Below are 20,705 nucleotides of genomic sequence, written 5' to 3'. Positions count from 1 at the left end.
TAAAGGAAAGGGGGGGGGAAGAAAAAAGAAAACAACCCAGGTGAGGTAAGCACCGAGGAGCAGACTTTCCTCTGCGTATTTAAGCTCCCCTTGGGATCCAGGCGGCGAGCTGCTTTCCAGAACAGTGCGGCGCTCTCCAGCGCGGCTACAAGAAGCCCAAACGCGGTAAATAAACTGCTCAGCTCAGACAAGCGTGTCAGGGGGCTTGTTGTGAAAGAGGGAAGAAAGCCGTGTATTCAAAAAATAAACTGAAATTCCTTTGCGTAAGGGCCAGGTGAATAAGCAAGCGCTCAAGCCCCGAGGTTTTGCTCAGCTGTTCGGCGGTGCGCTGACAGCATGGCAGGCGGTGGGATCCTTCGGCGAGGTCAGGCGGTCTGGCTGCAGGCAGAGAAGTTGGGAAGGAGCTGAGAGCAATCCGCAGGAATGGATGCAGGGCTGTCCAGTGCCTGTTTGAAGTCTGAGCCAGGTGGGACCGGTGCCCTGCAGCAGCTCCAGGGGAGCTCTCCAGTGTGATTTACCCGTGAAAGATGAGGGAACCAGCTTCGTACTTTGTCATGAGTTTGCTTTGGTGGCAGAATGCAATTTTTCAGTCTGCAGCAACACTCCCGCTCTCGATGCCAATGCAGACCTGATTTCAGTGTTGGCAGCGGGGGGGACTGCCCAGGCACACACAAGCTTTCTCAGTCCAGGAGCAGGTTCTGCAGATGCTACAAATTGCATCTGCTTGAAATTAGATAAAGCATGCCTGGAGAGGGGAAAGCTCACGGAAGTGCTGCCTCTTGAGATTTTATTGTAAATCTTGTAGCCTTTTGTACCACTGTGGAAGACTGGATGCTGACAGGGGTGCACGTGTGTGCGTGTGTGTTGGGGGGGGGGATTAGTGTCTCAAGTCTTGCTGTTTGAAGAAGAAAAAAAAAGGCAAAATTTGTGGTCATCATCCTTGAAGAGAAAAACTGGAAGTGTGAAATGTTCTACGGTAAATGGAAATTGTGTGTTCCTTCTAAACCATGAACACTTTTTAAAGCAGTCTCATAAGTTTTGGAGCCATCATCATAATTTTTTGGATTTGGATTTTTGCTTGCAGCTGGTAAATGACTAACTTATCCTCATGTTTTGTTGGGTCTAATGTCTTACTAACTTATTCTCATGGCTGTGTTTTGTTGGGTCTAAGGTCTTAAGATTTTCACAAAGAAGTTCTACTTTATCTGGGAAAAAGCAGGTATCTTTTAGACATCGAGAGCATCAGGCATCTTGTAGCCTCTTGGCACTGAAGCAGCGAGAGTCACTAGGCACTGTTGTAGGTCCTGGCTTGGGGGTTTTACTCTGATCCTGTGTCTGGGCTGAAGTATAGCCTTCAGGGGGTGTTGCTTCAAAGTCCTGTGGACAGTTCTTCTCTCGGCTAGTTGTGTACAACTACAGCTCTATCAAAATGTAAGCACTCACGTGGGCAGTCTGTACAACTCATTCTGAACGTACTTGAGAGCTGCTGACCTGCTGCATGCCCAGACCTTTAGGACGTGGAATCAGTCTCTGCCACTGTCACCTTGCTCCTGCCCGGGTCTGAAGAGTGCCTGGGGAAGAGGGCAGCTGAGGATGAGCTGTTGTCCCCGGCATGGCTTTGCTCTGTCTACTTCTCTGCTACCCCACAGGTCTCATCAGGGAGCTGGCCAGGCACCAGGTGGGGATGTTGTTTGGATGATGATGTCCTGCAGCTGCTCCCTGCCTTTGTTGAGTCTTCTTTTTGTCCCCAGCTTGCTGTGCCCAGCTAGGGACAGGGAGAAAAGGTGAAGGCTGGGGCTGGGCAGCTGCTGTGGGTCCCGGAAAATGTCACATACACAAAAAAAGCCCAAGGAATGAATTGTGCTGGTGATTTACATCCCTCCTTTAGTGGATTGGCGTGTATTTCATGGTTCAACAGGAGAACAAGCCTAGGGTTCTGCGTGAAGGCGAAGGACTGTTCACAAATGGTTCAGAAATCCAGTGCCAAAGGTCTGTAGTGTTCAACAGCTGTCTTTACAAAGAACTGGGGTATTTTCTAGAGACTTTTGCTTCTGTATTTGTGTGCACTAACCTACTTCAGCCTTGGGCTTGTGCATGTGATGATGAATCTTTTGTTAATTATGTCAGGCACTTCTGTTATTTTATTTATCCTTAAAAGCTGTTAGAGAAGGAAAACAGCTTCTTTACTTCTCCGTAAGCCATCTCATTAAACAGAAGCATGGATTTTGGTCTGGTATTTGCATCCACGTATATTGCAAAAATCCCATACCCTTCATAGTAAGACGTGAGTGTTAGAGCAAGATGTGATGATTTGTCTTTTGTTTTCCCCCAACTTGTTCCAGAGATGAAAAGGGCCCTTCCTGATCCCAGTTACCTTCTGTCTTTGGATGCATGGCTTGGTCCCTCAATTCCTACATTTATAATGTACAGAGTGTGTATGAAGTCTCTGGCTCCTGTGAGAAAGAAGAGTTTATGGAAAAACTTTGAGGAAACCCTGTGACAGCTTGTCTCTCTTCCAGTGAGTTTCCTCAAAATTACTCCGTATTTCCCAGGGCATCAACGTCAGCTCTGTGCTGGTGTAGAACAGAGGCTCCAGTCTTTCTGTGCCTTCCCCTGAATTAAAGCTGCTCCAGCCAACGTTTCTCTCTAATCTTCATCAGCTTCACCAAGTCCACCTCCAAGTCGAGCGGTTTCTGCCTGCGTGGTGTCTTTTCTGATGGAGCTCTTTTCACCATCCACAAAGTTTTATGTATTGTCCTGGTAGGTAGTATTGCAGAGCTGTTTTTTTTGGTTTTTTTTTGCAGCCCCGTTTTCTCTGGCCCAGACACAGACGGCATAACAGTACTGAAGCTGTAGTGGCTGTGCCTGCTCCCCTAGCTCTTCATGTGAGCCACCACCTCATCTTACTGTGCTTGGAGAGCTTGCCGTAATACACAAAGCGTATTTCCACCCATCTGTCTGTTCTCCTTTGGGTCTGGAGGGTTTGATTCCCACCCCAGGAGGCCCTCAACACCAGCCTCCAGCAGGCGCTTAGGTCCCAACCAGGTTTGTACGTGCCCCAACACTGCTCCAAGCCCCCCTTCTTGTCTCCTCTGACCTGCCTCGAACCGGGGCAAGGTGCTGGCAGCAGGGCTGGGGTCCTGTGCCCACGCGGTGGCATTTTGGGGGCGATCCCTCTGCTGCAGCAGCACCATCGCGTGAGCCTGCGGGGCCAGACGCCCTCCCAGCTCTGTCCTTAGCAGTGCTGGGCACCAGGAAGAAGTCCTGAACCTGCCCTAGCACAAGCACAGTTGCTGTAGAGAATAGGCTTTGTGTTTTCTTACTCCACTAGAGCAGCTCGAGCGAGGCTTTGTGGTTTAATTTGACGAGTTAAGCCTCAAGTCTGCAATGAACTTAAGCGGCTGCTTAAGTGTGGACTTGTGCTAAACCGCTGGGCTTTGACAAAGTGTTTAAAGCGACGTCCGTGCTTAATTGCTTGGCTTAATAACACTGGGGTTCCAGGCATGACGAGCCGGCATCAGAGGCTTGACAACTCCGCTTTCCTGCTCCCCGAACAGAGCAGAAGGCCAGAGAGGGGAAATCTACCTCCAGAACACGGGAGGGAATTTTCTTCTGGCTGTTGGAGCAGCTGTGCCAGCAGCTCTGCTGCAGTACGAATCACATGGCAAACCGAGATCTTCTCCCTGCTTCCTGAGCACCGTGCCCTCCTGGCGGCTCGTCCCTTCCAGCGAGGGGAACCAAGGGGGAGCCAAGGCTCGCTCGTTCCTGGAGGCGCCCCGCTGGTTCTCCAGCAGCCTGCAGAGCCCCCGGCCTCTCCACGCACAGCACCCGCAACGGGAGAGACTGGAAAGAAGGAGTCGAGGAAAGGAGCTCCGACGTTTTTGGTGGATGAGGCTGGTTTCTTTGGGCTGTGCTTGGTGGGGAGTCTGGGAGGGAGGCGATGGGGCCTGAATCAGCCTCTGTGTGAGTTAAAGAAGTCTCAGGGCTATTTCAGCCTGTACCAGTTGTGGCGGCTGCCCCCGTGTTTGCATCTCCAGTCCTTAAAACCCACGCCTAGCTGGAAAAAGCTTTATTTCAGAGCCCTTCCCTTTCATGCTGGGCGGGGATTTCCCATATGAGAATTATTCCCAGCTCTTCTTTTAGGGAGGGTGTGCTGCAGAAGGGGCTGGATTGCAAGCTCTAGATTTAACTCTTTTCTTTTCTTTTTTCCCCCCTCTGCCAGCTCTGGGGGCACGAAGGGGATGTCGGAGGACGGGATGCAGTCCTGGTGGAGTTGCTTCCTCCTTGCAGACTTGTCTGTCCAAGCAAAATATACATATATATGGCTGTGCATCAGCACCAGTAGCAATAACTTATAAAATAATTTATTTCAGCAGAAATCATGTTGTTAATACTCCTTTGCCCGCTAACTTTGGCAGGATCAGGTATGTATCCGGTACTGGAGTAGGGCCAGGCTTTGCGTGGATTTTTGTTTGCAAAGGGCTACGTGGCAGCCTTGCGCTAGTGGCTGGAGCGTGGCAACTCCCCTTCCCTCAAGGGACTCGAGGACGAGGGGTCTCCTTAGCTGGAAGGAGAAGAAGCTTTGAACGACGGTGGGCAAGGAGGCTGAATTTGAGCTGGGAAGGACAACGAGGTGACCAGGGCCTCGGGAACACGCGCCTGCAGGAGGGGACAGGCAGAGCTTGGCTCGTTTAGGGGAGGCAAGATGGGAACATGGCTGCTGCTGCAAATACATCTTGGGAAGATGAACGGGGAAAGGTAGGAGAGAAGAGTTATTGAAGCTGGAATAGCTTGTTGGCACACGTACAAATGGGTCTGGACAGCCCACAAATAAATTAAGGCTGGAAATTAGCAGAAGGCTGGGATTAATGGCCAAAAAGTCTCTCCCAGTCTTCTGTACCTAAATAAGAATTATTTCCCAAGCTTTAAAGATTTCTCATAAATAAGTTTGCCAGGACTTTGAGAAAAAAATACTCGTATTTGGCAGGGGAAGTTGAGACAGTAAAGTGGGGGAGAGGGATGTTAATTTGCTGGAGATTGCACAGAACAAGGCAACGTTTCATGGAGCGATCTCTTCCTCCACTGGTGACTACACAGCGCCTCTTGTGCTGAGCCTGGCCTGGCGCTGAGGCTGGGTAGGGGTGATTTCAGTACCTGGGTGCATTTCTGTGTGCTCTCTGTCTGCTTTTTTGTCCCTCTGTCCTCCTGGGCTCACCGAGCTTGGCCATTGAGGCAGACAAGCACAGCTCTGGTCTTGGTTAAATGTTGTAAAAATAACATTACAAATAGTTCCGAGCGAGCTTTTGTCTTTCTCCTGCTTAAACACCTTTATTATTACGTGTTTTAGGGCGTTTGCAATCATTTCTTCTGCACATTTGGAAACTGATGGGCTTTTGTTCAACTCCCTGCGTGGTCATTCACCCATGAAAGTGAATTCGTGGCTGCTGGTAGTTGAACAACGGGTGGCAGGCGTTTTTTCACACAGGCCTGCTGCTGGGTGCTCGCAGTCATGAATAATGAAAATGCCTGCCAAAAAATCACTGCATCTTTGTGGCAAACGTGCAAATAGAGTGTGGGGGGCAAGAAGTGAAGTGCTTAACTGGCTGGTTGAATTATTCACCAAAGGTAAGGGGGCCAGCTCTGCTTTGTGAGAGTCAGCTGTTGTTTTTTTCTTGCGGTAAGGTGCAGAGGGGCTCCCTGGTGGCCAACGTTTTGGGCCGGCCACAGCACGAAGATGAGATCTGCAGCGTTGTGCCTAGCTGACAGCCAGGGTATTGCTTGCACGGCGATGGCAGAGCCGTACGTGCGAGCGTCCTAGGAGCTTTGAGTGACAACGGTGAATTTATTCAGAGGCATGCAGCGTGTGTTCAAGGCACCGGCTCTCAGTACACCTGCCCTGCAAGGAAGACCTTTCTGTTACTGCTTTAAAAACATTGATTCTTCCTAGACTTCACCTGCAAATACTGCTGATAAAACAGACTTGCCCTTTCCTACTTTGGGTTGGGCTGGCCTGGGTGAGGTGTAGCAGAGTGAGGCAGTGGGAGATGTCCTGCCCTTCTGTGGAGGCAAGGGGGAGCTGCTTTGCTCCTCTCCTGGTTCCCTTGGGAGCTAAGGTGAAGGAGCAGGGTTCATTTTTAGGGTGGAAGGTGTTGTTTCCTGCTGCTTCTGGTGGTCCCAAAGCTCTGCCGTCTCACAGGTGCCCAGCCTGTTCTGTCCGGTGCAAAAAGAGCTCCCAAGCCTGTTTTGAGTCTCCTTCGGTTTCCAGTTTCCCTTTTTGGACAGGGAGAGGAGCAGCAAGCACCGTCACTGCAGTTCATGGGTAAATGTGACTCCAACCCCCTCCTGGACCAGCCGTCAGCTCGGCAGTGATCTCTCCATCCAGAACGAGAAGGAAACTGTAGCACGAGGCCAACCTGACGACAGCTCCACGTTTTCTTCTGTTCTTTCCTGTTTCAAGCACTCAGTGCTTGCGTTACGACTAAATTCATGACTGGGCAGTGGCCGTTCATGGCACCGAGGCAGTATTGCTTGAGCAATTGCCTGCTGAAACAAGATACAGCGCGGCTACCTCTCATCCTGCAGAGACAAAGTCTTCCAGGGGACGTTTTTGATAAGGGCTAGCACACACCTTTATTATTAACGGCTTAGTGGGAGGTGCTGCGCACCTCGCTGAGAAACAGTTCCCTGCTGGGGGCTGATTTTTTTTTATGTTGATTGATAGGGACGCGACTCTGCAGGCCCGGTACAGCCGATGGGCTCCGCGCACCTGGATGGCTGAGGACAGTTCTGAAATCCCGTGCTGCCGTGCCTGGGTGAGATAAGCAAAAACCAGGGCTGGAACACACGTTCTCTGTCGGAGAGCTCGGAGACTGAGAAGTGATTGCGGCGCCTCGCACAGTGATTTACGTTCGACATCTTGAAATAAACCAGCATCTTCTAGTGCAGTTGTTACGATGCTTTTATACGTCTAAAATCTAGGGGTTTTTATTTTTTTTCTTAGACCAAGCTTGCCACGTGGAATTTGCAGCCCGGGAGCTGTGTGGGTGCAGGCTGGGGTTTTTCTTTGCGGCGCCAGAAATAACCTGTTGTGCGCTGCATTACGGGGGCCGCAGTTTGTAGCAGCTCGTGTGCAAGCGGGATGCTTCCCAGCGCCCTGCCAGAGGAAATTCGTCACTGCTGACAGCGTGGATGGTAGGAAGGCGAACTCCTCATGGTGTTTCCATACCGTGGCTTGCACTTGAAACTACCTGAGGAGGATTGGTTCTGCGTATGAGAAAACACTCAGTTCTCGGTGCGGCTGATAACACGGAGAGTAGGTGGGAAACGATTGAGCTTAGTGTGTACCAGGAAGGTGGAAGAGAAGAACACATCTGGTGAAGGTTCCTGGTTTTCTATCGTTTCTTACTACTTTCCCGGGGCAGGATGCGATGGGAAAAGGAAAAAGAAAAAAGTGGGGAATTAGATAGGAAGAAAACCTTAAACATTTTGAGAATATTTCTGAGAAAGCAGTTTAGACTGGAGGAGCGTCTGCAGTGTCACTGAAGAAGCGCTGTTTTTCACATGCGTTGAAGACGCTTCGGAAGAAGGAGCAGAAGACATTTTTCAGCTGGAAAAAGTAGCTGAGCTGTCGGTGGCGTGCCGAGCTGCGTGTCCTGTCGAGGTGATCCGGTACAAGGGCTGCCTGCTGCCACCTCTCCTGAGGGACCCTCGGGCATGGGTTTTCCTGGAGCTGTGTACCACGAAGCTTGAAGCTTGCAGGGGGCATTGGACTGACTTCAGAGCGCAGTGAGCTGTCCAGCTGCCACTGGCCTGGTGCCTTAACAGAGGTGAGGGTCCCCGCTGAGTGCTGTCAGCTCTCAGGTGCAGGCAAAAGCAGCACAGAGACTGCTCCCTTGGGTTTTCCCGTGCAGCCTGTTTGTTTCCACGCATTCAGTGCCGGAAAGGAGGTTAATTTGATGAAATCAGGCCAGCTTCATTTCTAGGTAGGGTCTGCGCAGCGCCTTTGTGCACATCTGCTTTGAAGTGAGTTCAGAGCAACTGTTCTGAGTATCCCTGTGAAGACAGGCGTCCTCAGCCACGGGCCTGGAGAAGTCTGCTAGAGGAAAAGGTGTCTGCGCGTGGGCAAGAGGACTTGCTTAGCCCTGCGTATTCTCAGCAGTGGCTGTTCTGAGGGCCACAGTTTCCAAGGCAGGCACCTGGAAATACCACTGCTGGGAGCGTGTGCTTTAACTGCAGTGCCCTCCGGTTTTGTAGGTGTAGCTTTTAGAGTCACTTCCTTGCAAACGCGCCCCTCGATTATTGTTGTCGTAAAATATTTATAGAGTGTAGTGAAGTTTCACTGCGCTTTGTGGAAATGAGACGTCCCTCGTAGCTTACTGGCTTAAGGATGCAAACAGAATGGGAAGCACAGGCCGCAGATTTATCCTGCGTAGAGGAATGGAGAGTAGAAGAAATCCGTCACTGCAGGTGGTGCCTTTGGTCTCTTGCTTGAGCTGGGGTCTCAGATTTGCCATACAAATAATAGTAAGGGGCAGATGAAGTTGTCTGGGTTCAGATTTACTTTAATGCCAGAGCTGCTCCCAGATGGGGGATGTTGACGACTGAGGATGCTCTTGGTTTAGTTGCAGACAAAAGTTGTTTGTTTTTTTTTTTTAAAGTGTTTTCAGGTGAGTGCAGCTCTGGAGAACAGCATCAAGGTCCTGATCGTTTCCTCTGCTTCTTTTTTTCCCGGGGTGAAGCGGTCCTAATGCTGTCACCTGGCAAGATCACATTAGAGCAGGAAAATCCTCCGGTGGTTTGACTGCCCTTTGTGTCTTCCCGCGGATGGTGTGAGGCTGAGTAAACCAACTCATTCCGTTTTGTTCCCGTTCCCCTCTGCGGGAGGTGGACGGGCACTGCAGTTCAGAGCAGCCTGGGGTTGTCTGAATAACCGAACACCCTTTATGCACGTGAGGAGAAGATTCACCGCAGCCCTTCATCTGCAGGTTACGGTCACCAGCTCCTGCTGCATTCAGGTATTTGGAAGCAGGTCTTTCTGGAAGCCAGCTGCACACATGCAGTGCAGGTTGACCTGAGTATGCAGATGCTGGTCTGCTGCTGCATTCACGCTTTCTCTTTGTATTTCGGTGGCTTAAGCCCTTCTCCTCGGCCCTGCCATTCCCTTTTCATCCTGTCAGCCTCCCGTCTCTCCCTGTGCCCGCGGCAGCAGGCTGGGCTGGTCGAAGGGAAGACCTAAAAGGAAATATATTCAGTGCCTTTGATGTGCGCAGCCTTTTTTATAGGCTGTGAACAAAAAATTGTCTGTGTGTTCCCAAACTGAAGGATACGTGATTACTGCTCCCAGCCTCCCTCTGAGAGCAGGCTTTGACATCATTCATACTCTATAATTTATGGTATTTTCGTAGCAGGCTGGTAAGGTCTGGAAGAGAGCAAAAAGGATGATTTTAAAGCAGAGAGAATAGCCCTGTGCCATGTGGTCGTTCCGTGAGAGAGCAGGTCCCTGCTCTTTGGAGTTGCTGCCGGGTCTCTTTTGATCACAGAAGCACTTTTTAGAAATGCTGTTGTTTTGCCTGATGTAAGCACTTGCTCCTTGTCAAACACGTCCGCGTGTGCCCTGTTAGGACTTTGCACCTCGTTCCTGGGGTGTTTTAAAAGCAGATTACGGAACGTCTTGTAACTCTTCATCTGTGGAGTTCTTTAACCTGGTTTCTTAAGGAAACAAGGCTTATGTGAGCACGATGGCTCTGTCCCTGCCCCCTCTCTCGATAACTTTTAAATCTATTGAGCAAATTTGAGGAAACTTAACAGGAGCTGGAGAGCATGAAAGGCAAAGGTGCCCTGATGGACCTTGTGAAAATGGGAGGCCTCGTGGTTCTCCCACAGTGGGAAAGCTGTAGAATTAGCTCCCTCCTGAAGAAGAGGTGTACTGCTTAAAATATTGCGGGGCTTATCGGAGTTGCATCTGGTTCACGTTCAGCTTCAGGCAGAGGTCAGCAGGAGATGTGCAGAGAAGCGTATGATGCAGTTTCCTGGTACGTTTCCATCCTTCATTGATCTGTGCCTTGGGAATTTTTTGGTGCACGTGTGTTTTAGTAGCCTCTGACGGGTATTTCTTCCATGAATTTGTCTAATTGCTTTTTAGACACCGAAGAATCCAGGTGGAAGACACAAAGCTGTAGGGAAGCAACTTCGTCCGTTTTGCTGCTGGTCTCTGTTGCTGCTCGTTCTTTGGATGAGGTTCTTCAGCTGGTGGATGAGGGTAGCTCTGATAAAGTCCTGGAGCCAGGCCTTCCCCTTCCCCCAAATATTTGTGAAGACAGTTGAAAAGAAAAACAAAGCATGGAGATGTTAGGGATAATAAGCATCCTGTGAAGCTAACACATCACGTACTCCGTAATTCCACCCAGCACACAGCTAAGGTACTGACCTGGCAGGAGAGACCTGCTGTCTTCTGTTTGCCTGCTTCTCCGGGCTGTACAGGGACGCCAGGAGTCTCATAGGATAGACCTCATTTTCTTTGGGACTGTGAGATGATGCAGTAAAAACAACAAAATGTTTCAGTGGGACAGTTTCATTTTTTCTTCTGAAATTCAGCGAATAAAAGACTGATTTCCAGAGCCATGCTATTGGTAAAGACCCGTAGAGCACCCCAGATGATGATTGTGAACCCTTCGCGGTTTTAAAAAATGGAGAGAATGTAGTTATTTTATTAAGGCTACAGAAAATGTTATAAAATATTCATAATGATCATCTCTTCTTATTTGAAATAATAAATCCAAGGTTAATTTCATACTTGCAGAAAACCGGTGGCTGACTATTAGCCCTCTATTTCTCTCCTGCTGTAATGTAGAAATAATGCTTAATATTTTATCTACTTTGCAGGGCTGTTATTAGGCTCACAAATATGTCATGGTGCCTTGGGAACGAAAAGTAGGCTTCCCCCCTCTCCTGCAGGTTAGGGAAGAAGAGGGCTCCGCAGTCATTTTCAGACACTTGGGCTCCTTAAGAGCAAAGAAAACATTTCTGCACAAAAGGAGTCACTGAAAGCATTAAGTTTCTCTGTGCTTGGAGCAAAGCTGGTACTGCTTGTAACTCTTAGCTTTAAAGAAGCGATGAAGAAATGCCACTAGTCCTGTTTATTTGAAGGCTAAGTTCCTAGAAATTATCTTTGTCACCCGTGCCGTGCATGGAGTTGCCAGTTACACCATTTCTGACCTGTGTTGAAAATTAGAGTTTGACATCGTGGTGACTGCACTGAACAAGGAAAAATGCCTCAGGCGTGTATAAATAGGATTTAAATCAACTTTCCTTTGGTTGCATTTTATTATTCTGCTGTATGTTTATTTTCCAAAGAACTGAACACTGGTTTTAATGTTGGTGTGTAGCGACGATATGAAGCCGTTTGAGTTGCTGCTGCACAAAGTATTGTAAAGTCTGACATCCCTTTGAAGAGCTGCTCTTAGCTAATGCTGCTATTTTTATTTTTGAGTTGTTCTCTGCGAGAATATATTTTTTTTTGTCCTCACATGCCCCAAATTTTCGAACCGCTTTCAGATCAGCTTACAACAAGTCGATTGAGCTCTTGCTCCTTATGTTTTTTCCCCACTCTTACTAACTTTTACTGGACTCTGCCTTCGAAAATCTAGTTGAAGGATGACTTTTTTTTTTTTTTCCTTCCCCTTGAACTCTCATCGTAGTCTTTAGAGAAATATCTGCCAGAAGCACTGACCTACAAAATCTATTAGGCTCTCCCCACTGGTGTGAAGCTCATTTATGTAATGCTGCTGGAATAGATGACTCTGTTCTGCTTCGGAGGTAAAATACGGAGGTCTTGCTTTCATAAGCATAAGCGCAAGGAGGCGGCTGATAACGAGGTGATGTTTGCAAATCAACGGCAGGTGGCTTACGGAGTTATCTCCTGTTTTTACATTACAGGTTTGGAGAGATTCCTTGAGGGCAGGGACCATTGGAGCAGGTTTACCATCCAGGTGCCGTCAGCTGGGTTCTCCGGGCTGGCTCTTGAGCTCCAGGAGCACATAGAAAACTCCAGGCTGAAAGCCCTGATGGGAGGGCACTGAGGAAAAGAGATGCTGGAAGTCACTGCTGACGCAAACTTAGTCACCCTGTTTCTGTGCTGCTAAAGCTCTCCCTGCATAACAAGGGCAAGGGAGGGCTGCGTGTGCCGAGGGAGAGGGCTGGGCTGGAGCTCGCTCTGTCGGGTAGTGATCCTGTGCTGGTGGGTACTAGCAAGTCGCTCTTAACGGCTGGGCAGCAAATTAGAGCCGACTTTCTCTGCTTTGGCAGAGGCTGCAGGGAAATCTGGATGGCCTGAGATGCGCAGTAGTCTCAAGGCATGTCTGAATCGCTTTGCTGCTGTTATTTTCCTGCGCCAAGATCAGAAGCAGGTACTGGAGCAGTTTGTAGGGGAAGTCCTAGGGGTCTGGTGATTGATGCAGAAGGGCAGCGCTGGCAGTTAATGAGTTTGCTTTGTTGGCAGAGCCAAAGGCTCTAAAGGGGCTGGCTTTAACTTCTTGCCCTGGATATTTAGTCTTTGGGTAGAGGAGAATTCGCTCTGCTTGTGCTCTAAGCCGTGTGGATGGAAGGCAACTCCCAGTTACAAAAAACACACTGCCGTGGCAGCTCTGCACTGTGCAAGCTCTAATAAGCCCTGCGGCTTCCCAGTTTCAAACATCAACTGGGTTTGTGTTGTATGTGGTGAGCTCTGAATGGGCCTGCAGCTTGCCGATGTCTGCCTGCAGATGGCTGGGGGGAAATACCTGGAATTTCAGTAACGCTCTGAGACAATAAGTTAAGGAGCTGGTGTGTCAGCATTTACCAACTTCTTCATCGAACGTTGCAAGCAAGCGTTGTCACTAGAAGAAGGGAAAAGTTGTAAGTTAACTGAGATTGTTCATAGCTTGTTAGTTGTAGTGTGGCAGAGAGAAACGCTAAGAACAGGGAAGTCGTTTGCAGGGCATGCCCGGGGGGAAATATTTCTTCCCTCTGTTTCTAAACAGACTACGGATTTAATGTAAGGGCAATCACGATGATCAGGCTTATTATAAAGTCAGACGCATAAGCAGGTGACTGGAAGCACACCGGTAGGTGACTTCATAGGTTTTATTTGGTGATCTTCTGATTTTAATTGTTAAGGAGATAATTAGTAACTTATTCACACTGTGTTTTTTTTAAGCATGTCCTTAATGTGAAGCGTGGCTTGGTATCAAATGCTTTAACTCCTTGTCCTCTGCAAGATCTTCTGGTGGGGGAGATGCAAAGGCATCTGTATCTTCCGTCAGAGCATAAAAGCACAAGGAGCAGGGGAAAATAAATGTTGTGTTGTGTGGATCAGGCAAGAAGGGAACCAGCCCAAAAATTTGAACCAGCCGTTGCCTAGAATGGGTGCATGAGATGAGCAGAGAAGGTTTGGGGTTTCCTTCCTCAGCTGCTCCTGGGGATTTTGGCCCTGGAGACAGTTCACTCAGGCCTTCGTGCCCTGTTGGATGGATGAAGTTAAAAGCACCGCAGTGCTTACCATCTTCACTACATGAGTTTATGAAGAGGCTAATATTGTAGCCAGCCGCTTTTCAACACTTGATGTAAGTGGGCAAGGAGCTGCTCAGAGCTGGATTAATTGGGGATGCAGTCTTTGGTGCAAATCTTAACTTTACCTCTCAGGATCGGGGAAAGGCTGCCTTAATCCTTCTGCCACAGCACTTACTCTTACAGCTCTGCATGCCTGGATTTCATTGTGGGGAAAAAGTTTCTAATCGCCTTTGGCTTCTTTGCAAGCCCTCATCTTTACCTTCGTGAAGAGAGACCTGCAAACTGTGAGTCCTTTCAGTGCCCTCCCCTGAGGAGCATTGGCATTTCTCAGGTGGGCTGGGGGACGTGTCCCAGACACATTAATAAAGCTCCACATCATGAACTATTAGAAGGAGCTAACAGAATATATTATGCCTGCTCTTTCTCTGACCTTCCATAATTGCCTCTGATTATTCTATTACAGCAGAACATTTTAAAGTAATTGTGGAGATCGGATGCAAGTGTAGAACCACAAAGATAGTCCTAAAACTTTGCAAAATCATGGGCAGGCATCTAAATTGTGAATCAGTCTGCTATGATCTTCCTTCTCAAGTGGGATGCTACCCAGACTGGAGGATGTTTTGTTCCTCAGCTGAAGGTACATGATGAAGAGTGGCAGAACCTGACATGGTCTTTGATGTTTTTACCATTGATCTAGATTTTGGGGCCAGGAGAAGGTTTGCCTGAGTGAAGTGTTTGGGATTTGATCACTTTTAAAACATTTAATTGGTGCAGTGCATGGGTTGAGCCATGATCATCTCAGAGGATGGCAGAACTGGAAGAGGTACGGAGAAATAGCTACTGCATTTGTCCTAATGAGCATTCCTCGTGGATACTTATCTAACCCCTTTTAAAACATCCCTCCTTCCAGCCTGTTCCAGTGCTTCATTTACGTGTTATTTCCTTATGGCTAAATGTTTGTTTGTTTGTTTGTTTGTTTTTTTATTGGAAGGTTCAGACCTAATATTTGTCCTGGTTACTTTTTACATGGAGACCAGACTGGTCTCTTCCTCTACAGCAAAATACTACAAATCTGACAGCCTTTTTCTCGTTTTCCTTTATCTTCACTGCATAAACCGAAGTCTTCCACTTATTCTCGGTAAAGTCATACTTCCTAGAAATTTGTTTATCTTCTTTTTTTTCTGGACTCGCTCCAGTGAGCATACACCTCTCTTAAAATCTGATTCCTCAAACTGGACACAAGTCTTCAGCTAAGGTCTCACCAGCACAGCCTTGCAGAAGAGAACCCTTCGTTTCCGTAGTGTGCCGTGGGTTATCCGTCTCACTTCTTCCACGTCTGAATCGTTGGCCACAGTACAGCACAGGTGAGGCAGCTTCACCTTGGGGTTTCCTCTCATCTCCCAGTCCTCTTCTAGCAAACTGTGGCTATTCCCCGAGCCGTGTCTGTACAACTGCTTCTCTGCTCTAGGTGGGAACAACCTTTCACTTTTTATTGGTAGGACTCCTTAGTTAACGCTGTTCTGTTTAACAGAGCCACTGGTAGCAGCTCCAGGTCTGGTCCAGGAGCACTTTTCCACCCAGTGAAAGTTTCCCTGTCTTGTCATGCTGGGCAGCAGCAGCAGCCTTACTGCCGTCGAGATCTGTAATGTCTCCTGTCCTTCTCGATTCACAGACCTGTTACTCTGTTGTAAAAACAACATTAGACTGATGTGATTTAGTCTTGACGAGGCTCTGACGGTCATTCTCCTTGTTTTCTTACGTGTAGTCTGTTTTGATTATTTGGTCTGCTGTTTTTATGGGAACTGAGTTCAGGCTGCCTCTCCAGCTGCTCATATATGTTCTTTCCATTTAAGTTTTCTTTTCCACTCTTTCAGAATTTCTTTCACCTTCCTAGGGTTGTCAAAGATTCCTGTAGCAGTGTTTAACTAAGGTCCCTGAACTGACAGTGGTTTTTTGCAGGGTACACCAGACCAAATTGTTGTTGATGAGAGATGAATCCCTCTAGATACAGAAGCTCCAGACAAACCTTGGGTCATTGCCATCTTGTTATTCTTTAGAATATAGTGTTCCACAGAGCACTGACTGCTGAGACACTCATAAGATACGGTATTTCATTACTCTATTAACGTCTTTAAATGTTTATGTTATGATGAATTTCTCATTTTTGCCTGCATTTGAGATGATCGAGGGCAGAACGGAGCAGATAACGAGGAACAAAACGTTGGCCAACTTGTCAGTGACTTTGAAATAATCTTTGTAACTGATTTTGTCATATTTCTCTCCAGTATTTTGCCAGCATTTTGCAAGTGAAGTCATCTCGACATATTGCTCACAGATGGTGACATTCTCAGATGTGGTGTGTGGCAAGCCAAGGTTCAGGTACCATTTGGAGTCAGACTCAAGCGCTCTGTAGACGTGGCCCTGCCCTTTGCACAGGTTGAAAAAATTAACTAACAACTTACAGGAGGCCAAATGAGTAGTGAAGCAGAACTGGTTAAATACCAGAAGGGCTGTATTTAATGGTCCCATTAAACTAATAAATTTAGGAGGTTGCTTGCGATTGTCCAATCCAGGCCATCTGGACTGCTGCCTTCTGTGCTGTGGTGCTGAGAAGTCAGGAATATCCTTTAAAAACCAAGAGTTGGGTCCGCCAGCCAAACATCTTCTACTTCATCTCACCCCAGAAAAAGGCTCTTGGGTTGGACCGAGCTTGAGGCTGTATCCATGTGAGAGGCCTGAAGGGTGAAGGGGCTGGGATCCAAACCCGACATCTAGCCCATGTCTGAAAAATCGGAATAATCTTTGAGTGGACTGTAAGGGCATCTTCTGAACAAGGAGCTGACTGGGGCAAGGTTGGAGCAGGCCGCTGGCCTCTCTGCCAGAGCATATATTGGTTCCTGCCTTGTGTAGGAGAATCTCCTTTCCAGCCCACTAGAAATGGTAGTAAGAGTAGGGTTGGTTTTTTTCTGCTTTTTTTCCTTCTTTTTCTTTTCTCTCTTCTCTCTCCTGTCTCTTGCATCTTTTCTGTCTTGGAGGAAATTTCTCCATTTAGCCATCTAGGGAAAGGGACCAAAGAAGCTGAACTCTTCTACGCTTGCTGCATACCAAGTCCCATCTTTGTAAGTCACGATCATACAGATTTCTCACAATTTCTGAAAATCACTTTTTGAGCTCATAAACATCAGCGTGTCTCTTGCTCTGAGGATTTTTCTTCTAGCACTGGGTACTCATCCTGTGAAGGGCTGTAATCCTGGTGGCCTGGCTTGGTTTAAGCACCAAACTCCTCGTACAACTCCATGTGGTGTGCCAGCTCAGCTGTCTTAAAACCGTTGTTCCTATCTCTTCAGAGACCGTGGCAGCGTGTGTTTTATGTGATCCTTTTTCCATCAAACTCTCAGCTTGTTTTATTTATTTATTATTTTAATCATTTTAAAAGCTAGAAGTTAACTTCTTGGATGTAGTTGTGGGGCTCCGGGCACTGGTGTCTTGAGAAATGCTTCTGATTAACTGGAGTTTTAGTTCAGTGGGGCCCATCACAGAATCTTCCAAAAGCCTGTTCAGCACGGGGTCCTCATTCAGCAGGGATGCTGTAGGAAACGAAACAGGACGTGAACAAAGTGACCCCTTTCTGTCATCCCCTCCCAACGCTGGGCTATCAATCACTTCCGAATCTTTGAACTTTTTTATTTTTATTTTTAGCATCTATGACGACCCCTGGCAGTGAGTGCCACGGTCTCATTTTGTGTTTCATGGAGAAGCTGCCCTAAGTCAACTGTCTGCTGCCAGTCTTCTTGAGAACCGTCTAGTTTTCGTGTTAGCACGAGCCCCGGAGGTTGAGATTTTGATGCTGGCGACAAACCCGTTGTGACTTTCCCAACAGCTGGAGCTGGCGGGCACGAAGCACTCGCTGTTTCACGGGGAATGGAGAAGCAGCTAATGAAAGGAAAAATCTCCCTCTCTGTTGCGTGGCTGGAGAGGTACCGATGTGCTGACAGACTTGGTGGTGGGTTGGTTATTCAGCTGCCATTAAGGTTCCAGGGCCGGAGTCGTGACTCGGGCAAAAGTACTGAAATTAATGGGAATTTTGCCTTGAGTCAGGTCTACAGAATTGAGCCCTCAGTTGGTGTTTTTCCTCTTGTTGCGTTTTGTCTCGTGTGAATCTGCGAATATGCTGTACTTGCTGGTGCATAAAGTGAGCTAATTTTGGTCTTGCACTGCTTTGCAGGAACTTTATTGGTGTTGTCTCTGAAACTGTTTCCTTTGCCTTGTTCAGTGGCGATTTCTGCAGATCTCAACTTGCAGACCACAAGGAATCGGTCTTACTCCTGGGGCGTGTTCAGGTTTTGTTTGCCCTGTTGTTGAGTTTGTTTGCCTGTTTAAGGTTTCTTTGGTTTTTGTAGAAAAGTAAACAGCTGACTAATAACCTCCAAGTTTATATACCATTTCACAGTGATAGCAGCACTGTTAATTTAGCAATCACAGAAGACAGCACTGTTGTGTGAAATTAGAGAAGATTGTTTCTTTGTTAGTTTCTTTTATCTGGAAAAGCAGGAAAGCCTGCTCTATTCGTTTTTTCTAGAGCAGCAATATGTTCTCATCTTAAACATGCCATGTAACATTAATAATTAATCACAAGGATTAGAAATAGAAGTAAATATAGGGTAGTAATCTTGTGCCTAGATAAATCCGGACTCTCTCCTTCAAAAAAAAAAATACGGCTTTACACCAGGGTATATATACCTTGTGTGAGGGAGATCAAAATTAGATCGCTGAATGTTTAGGTGCTCTGTCTGTGTTTGACAATTCTTACGTCTCGATGCTTTTCAGAAGACTGCTGGAGTCTATTTATAGCACAGCTTTTCAGCATCTGACCCATGAGCTCCTGTGGATGGCCAGGGTGTCCTTATTTATTTATTTTGTTAAAGGCAGGATACAGAGTGTGCGCTCAAGTTCAAAATGCCGGTGGTGTAAAGGCTCAACCTCTACCAGTTCTGGTCTTTGCCTGCTCACAAGTATCCCTGTACCGTCAGAAAGGAGCAGCGCTACTCTTCCAGGAAGCATCCCAGGAAGGAAGCTGTCCAGCCAGAAGCATGGGAAGGACCTGAAGGTGCTGAGCATCACCCAGCAGTATCGCAGGCCACCACGTTTGTGTAATGCTTCCTTCAGTGTCAGTCTGGAAGCTGCAAATCGTGATCTCTGCTCGTCTGCTGCTGCTGGTGGCATCCTTGTAGTGTGGAGATGCTCAAACTAGTGAGCCGTGTAGCTGGTAGGCCTTGACCAAGCTTGCCTGGCAGCTGGATCAGCTGCTTCTGCGTATGTGTTGTTAATGCCTCCTGATGTGTAGGTGTCTGGAAGGCCAGCAGGGGCACGTAAATTACCTAATCTGACCTCCTTTGATTTTTCTATTACATTACATACAAATATACCCGCTTACATATTATGTTTAATACGTAAAAACATGTCAGATGTATTATATGCTGTTAATGCCCGTGTTAAAGCCGTGGTATAGCAGTCCGTTATTTATTCTTTAAGCCACGACAAATCCTTGGAGGGTCAGGGTAATCTCTAGCTGCAGCTGGACTCGGAGTCCCTGGCTTTTAGCGAGGGGAGAACTTGCCACTCTGCCTCTTGGGGGGACGTGGAGTCCTGTGTCCGGACAAAGGGCGGTCAGTCCCTGCTTAGGGGAAAGGCATTTCAGGCTCAAAGTGGATATCCATAGATATCGATCAATTAAAAAGGGAGTACAGTTGTTATTAGTCATGTGAGCAAATGCAAGCCTTTTTTGTCATGTACAGACTCATTCTACCACCTTGTCCTTGGTGTATGTCCTAACTCCAGCTCGTGTCAGCGGTGCTTGCCTGCAAGTCGTCTTTTAGCAATTAGATTCGACTGTAATTATGCGCTGTAGTTGACAGACTGTATTTCTGAATGAAGCTTTTATTGTCATATTTGAAAAGTAAAAAAGTGCCAGCCTTTATCAGAAATTCTTCTCTTCTCTTTACCAGCATAATTCAAGAATAACAATGGAAATGAGGGGAGATATTTCCCACTGTTTTACCTCAGTGGAAACCCAGAGGGGTTTACTGGAATTGTTGGAGAGAGATCGTGGTGCAGCTAAGAAGAATCTGGCCAATGTGTTTTTTTCTTCTTTTTTCCTATGTGTTCCAGTCAGTGCATCATAACCCAGAAATGACTGAAACGGGGAGAATTGTAAAATCCTAGAAAACCATGCAGGTTGGCTGACTTTCATTTGCCGTTTCATTGACCTTGACCAATACATGTTCTTCTGCCATCCCCAGTTATTTGAGCTTTTCCTGCCCTTAATGCATTCGTGTTTTTGTAGGAGGGATGTGTGTGTGCTGCCCAGATGCTCAGCAGGAGCAAATCTGCCCAGCTGGAGTCACAACGCTGAGGGTATGGAAAACCTTCATCCGTCAAGATTTTTACCCCATGTCTGATCACAATGGAGAAAAAAACACCCGAGGAGATTCCTCAAGCTTTTCTGTGGCTGTTCTGTTCTTTGATCAGTATAAATCCAGGCTTGTAAGAGTGTCACATTCTGCCAATTTTGCTTACTGCATCCCACATCCAAGAATAATATAAGAACAATGCAAGAATAACTCCAAGAATCCTGCTGTTTGTTTGTCGTAGAAATTATTGTGTGGTACTGAATTAATTAGTTTTTAATGCAGAAGAGACTGATTGAAGTAAACAGTTGGAAAAGAGGAACAGAGCTCTGACAAAGAGGTTAACTGCTGTGCTGATAAATTGAAATTAAAAAAGTAAGACTTCACCGTGTTGCAAAACATTTTAAAGCTTTTTTTTCAGCAATATGAATCGTTTAGGAGTTTTTATAGAGGAGTGCACTTAAAACTTCATGCTGTCTGATGAGAAGTTTTGGACTTTCATACGTTTCAACTGAGTATGTTTGCCAAGTGCTCTTATTACTTCAATCAATTTAAATTTGCAAGACCGATGATCCTGACAGAAGCTATTGGCACATCATGTGATCCTGGGAGCTAAAAATACCATTCTCTATGGGGCTTACTTATTTCATGCTTCAAAGCCTAAGAAATGTTTGTTTAAAAAAAAAAAAAAAAGAAAAGAAGTTTGCAGTTCTGCAGTTTGTGTGATACCAGTGACTTACTGAAGGAGAAATA

The 20,705-nt window shown here is 47.1% G+C and overlaps 1 protein-coding gene and 1 long non-coding RNA gene across 4 annotated transcripts in view; both read left to right on the top strand.

The window, feature by feature from the left end:
- Positions 1–20,705, top strand: part of SLC35F4 (solute carrier family 35 member F4) — a 109,194-nt gene that overhangs the window by 1,356 nt on the left and 87,133 nt on the right. The gene's annotated exons all lie outside the window — the stretch shown is intronic.
- Positions 11,703–14,417, top strand: LOC121070972. Of its 2 annotated transcripts, XR_005820325.1 has the most exons (4): positions 11,703–11,814; positions 11,935–13,598; positions 13,678–13,829; positions 14,243–14,417. It is a non-coding gene; the product is annotated as an uncharacterized LOC121070972 (long non-coding RNA). The 2 variants fall into 2 exon arrangements; XR_005820324.1 differs by having other exon boundaries at positions 11,703–13,598.

The sequence above is a fragment of the Cygnus olor genome, chromosome 5 (genome assembly GCF_009769625.2).
Source record: "Cygnus olor isolate bCygOlo1 chromosome 5, bCygOlo1.pri.v2, whole genome shotgun sequence".
Taxonomy (NCBI): domain Eukaryota; kingdom Metazoa; phylum Chordata; class Aves; order Anseriformes; family Anatidae; genus Cygnus; species Cygnus olor.
The sequence above is the reverse complement of the archived record's forward strand: the minus strand, read 5'-3'. Positions and strand labels throughout refer to the sequence as shown.